Consider the following 5,371-nt stretch of genomic DNA (forward strand, 5'->3'; position numbering starts at 1 on the left):
AACTGGATTCATTCGGACCGACCGTCCGGCGCGGAATGCTTTTGTTTTGTCTCTTTTCCACTCGCGGGAATCATATCGCTGTCTCCCTTTAGGAAAGAAAGGCGCCAATGCACAGCGCGGGCGCCGACTTCTTCCTTCGGGATGGTTGGAACAAAACAAAAGCTCTTTTAAAACAAGTTGTTGGTAATGGGCCTTTGAGGCCTCAGGTGTCTGTGGTGTAATGACAGTGGGACTTAAACGTTTTGAAGACGAGCCTGTTGCTAAGACCTAATGAAGATATTTAATTGTACCTAATTGGATATATTATTATCGTTTTACAATCACCAACAATACTGCATCTTCAGATACAAAACAAAGTATTGGAAATCAATTCGAATTATTATCGAAATTAATTAATTTTAATCAAGATCGATCCATACTTAATACTGTAGGTGCAAAAGCAACTCTGTCTGTCTAACAGTCTATTCTTATCACCTAAAGCAATGAACCGAATTGGATGAAATAAGGTATAAAGATAAATTTAAGATTTTTTGAGTTTGAGAAATAAGAAATCCCACAGAACGGAAAGTATGCAAGTTTTCATTTCAATACGCGCGAAGCCGTAGGCGGAAAGCTAGTTAATCATAAAAAAGTTCTACTGCTATGCGTGTTCATGTGGAATCTTTTTATTTTAACTTTAAATAGAATGTTATACTTTTTTTATATTTTTCGACCTAAAAGTGAAATACAACTAAATATCTTAATGCATCTTTTTGAATAAATACTGTAATTATACAACAAGCTTAAAAAGTTGCGCGCTCAGAGAAATGAAAGCAGCGGAAATATTTTTTAAATTTTAAACAATGATGATGAAGCAACAATCGTAAAAAGAGATACATAATTCTCGAGAAGTCACAGATGAAATTTTTGTTTCCGAGTAATATTCCAGCAAAACTGCCGCAAAATGAATAAAAAATATGTTTTTTCGGAAACAATACAGGGCAGCAATATTGTAAGCAATTCAACACAATGTTTTTGAATGGGTAACATAACATTAATTAAACTATACACCTAGGTAAAAAAGCTTTCGAATAAATACAAATGACATTACAATGTACATTCAATGATACAGTTTGGGTTATTTTTGTTAAAGGGAAAAAAAATATTTAAATTAGCTTTAATATAGAACGTGATGTACCGAATAACACAAACAACATAATACTAGTAGTGCCTATTAATATTTTACTTATTACTGCTTTTATTTTTGCCCCCTTGGATTTTACGGAATTCTATTGTCTGTTGTAGGTCGTAACTTATATTTATAACACTCATATGTGTAATGCGAAAGTTGCTCTGTTTGTGAGTCTGTCTCTTCTTCACGCTTAAAACACGGAATCGATTTCGATGAAATTTTGGTATCGGTGAGACTTCATCATGGAAATCCCGGGTACGAGACCAATGGGGGAAAAACTTCAGTCTGTGAATTTTGTCCTCTGGTTAAAAGGGTGAAACCGCAGGAGGAAAGCTTGTTAGTAGCCAAAATAATAAAAAAATAAAAGTTTTTGTTTTGGACATTTTTTTTTAATTTTAGTAGGTTAAGTGCACTGGAGCAATTACGGATGATGGGGTAAATTCAATAATGTAAAATCATTTTTAGCATTTAACCTGTTTATTTTCGTACTATACTTACGCGATACTCACAATGAAATCCTATAAAGTAGTTTATTATTACATACACATATTTCCGAAAATGGCCATATCAAAAAATCTCCCAATGGACTATACTTAAATATGGTTTTATACAAGATTTAATTTGATATTATTAGCTCATACAAATAATCTTACAAAACAGACCTCCCTTAACCATACAAAAACGCTTAAATACAGATACGAATTTCTATTATTTCAAAATAGAAATCCATATTATAATTTATAACCCCAAATTAACACAATGACCTGCCTGACACTAATAATAATAGGTACTTAGAATTTACAGCTTCTCCTTTTAGTTTAATCTAAATATTATCTTTTGCACACTTAGAATATATACATACATAAATAATTTTATCTAAGTTAATATTTTCCCAAGCATCATAAAATACGATAAGCATAGTTCAGATGCAATCAGCAACTTTGATATACTCGTGGTTATAAAACCACCACTGTAAAAACTGCAATAGCCATTCATTAAACGAGCACAAACATTCCTTCGGTAATAAATTCATAAAATATCTATTAATCTTGGCTATTATTTTTCAATAGTTTCCTCGGTTAGTTTTTGCTACTGTGATGTACGAGAGTGACAAATACAGTCAAGTCGAAAAGTGTTTGTAGCCGATTTAAAAAAATTCCGAATCACTTAAATTACTTGAATATAAAAAGTTTTTTTTTAGAGTATCCATTGGCCTTCTTAGAAATAGTATTACAATAAAATATCAAACAACGACCACATGAAATAAGTTCATCTAAATACATAAACTTTTCGCGGTCAGCAACTGAACTTCAGAAGAAACTTCATTCACACAACTTTTATACTCTTACAGTTTTAATCAGCTGCGTAGTGTATTGAAACTAATATAACGGTATACTGGCCATGAAAAAATAACCAAAAATATCTATCATAACCCTTAAAACACCAAATAGTAGTCAACCAATCAGCCCGTTTTATAATACTACTAAGTGCTCCCCGACTCGCCCGTGTAGTCTTTTATGTTGTATCAAACTGCACATGGTGTGCAAATTTGAATAAAATCAGTTAAGTAATTTAGGAGTTCATAGCGGACAAACAACGAGACACGTAATTTATATCTATAAAGATATAGTATACTCAGATAGCGTTTCAATTCAACAATGAACAAAAAAAATAATTATAATAACGTTTTCTGTTGTGACTGTACAAACTGTAAACGTTGGGAACGGAAGGACATACCACGACTTCAGATGTCGACTTCAATCCCTTTACATTAATTATGTTAAGCCTTTAGCAACTGAGTGACACTGATATACCACTTTGATTGCAGATAAGCGAGGCATTTCATTCGTGTGGGCCATTATTGTTAATGCAATGCTTACGAAATCAAAACCTCGAATATTTTAGCTAGTCTAAACTAATATTGTAAAGAGGAAACTTTTGTATGTCTGTATGTTTGTAACGCTTTCACGGTAGAACAACTGGGCTGATTTCAAATATTCTTTCACCATTTGAAAGCTGCAACTTCACTGAGTGCCATACATAGGCTTATACATGTGTCACGGGGGAAGCCGGGGCGAATAGGTAGATAGAATTAAATAAACTTAGTCAAATACTACACTATAGAATATAATATACCTATTAATCTTATCCTTAAACTAAATATCAAACGTGAGCTGGTAGTAATAAATTACTACTAGTATTATGTTATCTGTGAAATTACTTAAATATTTAAGTGGAAACTGAGCAACATATTGTTAACGCGAACAAAATTTTTTCTCCTGCTAAATTTTGCCGCCGTGGGCGCTGGCTGCTATTGCTCCTTGTTTTAATCCGGCGCTGAGTTAGAATTATGTACTTACCAGCTTGCTCGCATTCGCCGGCGGCTTCGCTCGTGCTGCCAATTGAAATTCCCATGGCAATGAGATGTTTCAACGCGGTAGAAGTAGCCTATGTCACTCTCTAGCTTCCTAACTTACTCAAGATACGAAAGTCATAATATGACAAAATTACTATTTTGTTAGATGACTTTCGTAATGACTAACTTTCTTAAAGGAGTGCCGTTGCGACGTGAAAGAATAAACAAATAAATCACATTGCACATATGTTAAAATATTATTCATAATCATATTATAATGACAAAAAACATAGTGTGAAACACACAAAAAATTCCTTAATTGATAGAATAAACTAAATTGTCTCCATATCTATGCATAGTATACGTAGGAGAATATAAATAAATTTGATGAATTTATGGAGGTATTATATAGACTGACCTTAATAAATGTACAAAGTTTAGACCTTTTAAAGTGGGTCAAAAACGAGTCCACAGACGGTTACAAACATACAGATATATCTAAAACAAGTTGTAGTTACTTTTGGCTAACGCTATCTCGCAGCGCACACAGCGGAAAAAAAAATCCCCCGAATTTGAAACATTCTCCAATGTGCTTCTATTGGTCTTAGAGTAATGATATTCTAGCTGCGCCCCGCGGTTTCACCTACGTAAGTCCGCATCCCGTAGGAATATCGGGATAAATGTGTGTGGCCTATACGTTATTCCAGTTGTCCAGCTGTCTACGTACAACATTTTATTGCAATCGGTTCAGTAGTTTTTGCGTAAAAGAGCAACAAACACACACACATCCTTACAAACTTTCGCATTTATAATATTAGTAGGATAGTAGGATAGGTTGAACTAAAACGATTTGAATTCCCCCTTTCTTTATCACACCGATCGAGCTACCGTCGTAATAACCTTTTTTGTAATCTGTGCTATAGGTTGTTTGGAACTTACGGGAGTTCATATGTTCAGGTAGACTTTCAAAATAATCATTCAAAATAGCCAATATAAAGGCTAAATCGTGAGTAGTCTCATCACAGAATAGATATGTAAGCTATTATTAGAATGCAATCAGAATATTATAATAGAATGTCAAATTGAATCAAATCAAAATATTAATACTTTTTAACAAAATATTATTCCTGTAAACCTGCCTTTATAAATTCATTATTTCTCAAGATTTAAAAACTTAGGTCATTGTAACCATAGCCTTATTTTTAAGCTCATGGGTTGCTACCACAAAACGTTATCTATAAGAATAAACAATACATATTTACATAGCTGCTTTATGGAATCTAATTTATCAGTAAGTAACCACGTTCCTAGCGATCGGTTTATGTTTGTTATGTAAAATTCTTCATGTTAAATTAAATTAAATATTAGTAACTAGATTACAAACACGTTAAAACAAACTCGAATCGAACGTTGAACTTTTGGTTTATAAAATTGTTTCTTTTACCATAATATCATTGATTACAATTAGGCTGTATGCTTATAAAATTATTAATTCATGTTAACAAAAGGGTCTATATAGTTACTGATTATGGATTTTTAAACAATAAATTATTTATTCATATTACAATTTGTCAAAGTGATGTAGATTATAATCCAACATAGATACATATTACAAAACAATACATACTAAGAATAGGGCTCGGAGGTAAACAGTTTTCGACTTTCGTGTTAAGTTTTCTTAGTTACTATTCACTATAAAAAAATAATATTACCGTTACTAAAAATACAAATTTTTCTATTATTTATATTTTATTTACAGAACTTTCTATACCTAGTCTTGCCATAAATATTGTAATAAAGAAAAAGGAAAATTGTTAACTGCAAATAACATTTATTACTTTTAC

This window comes from Zerene cesonia, chromosome 16 (genome assembly GCF_012273895.1).
Source record: "Zerene cesonia ecotype Mississippi chromosome 16, Zerene_cesonia_1.1, whole genome shotgun sequence".
Taxonomy (NCBI): Eukaryota; Metazoa; Arthropoda; class Insecta; order Lepidoptera; family Pieridae; genus Zerene; species Zerene cesonia.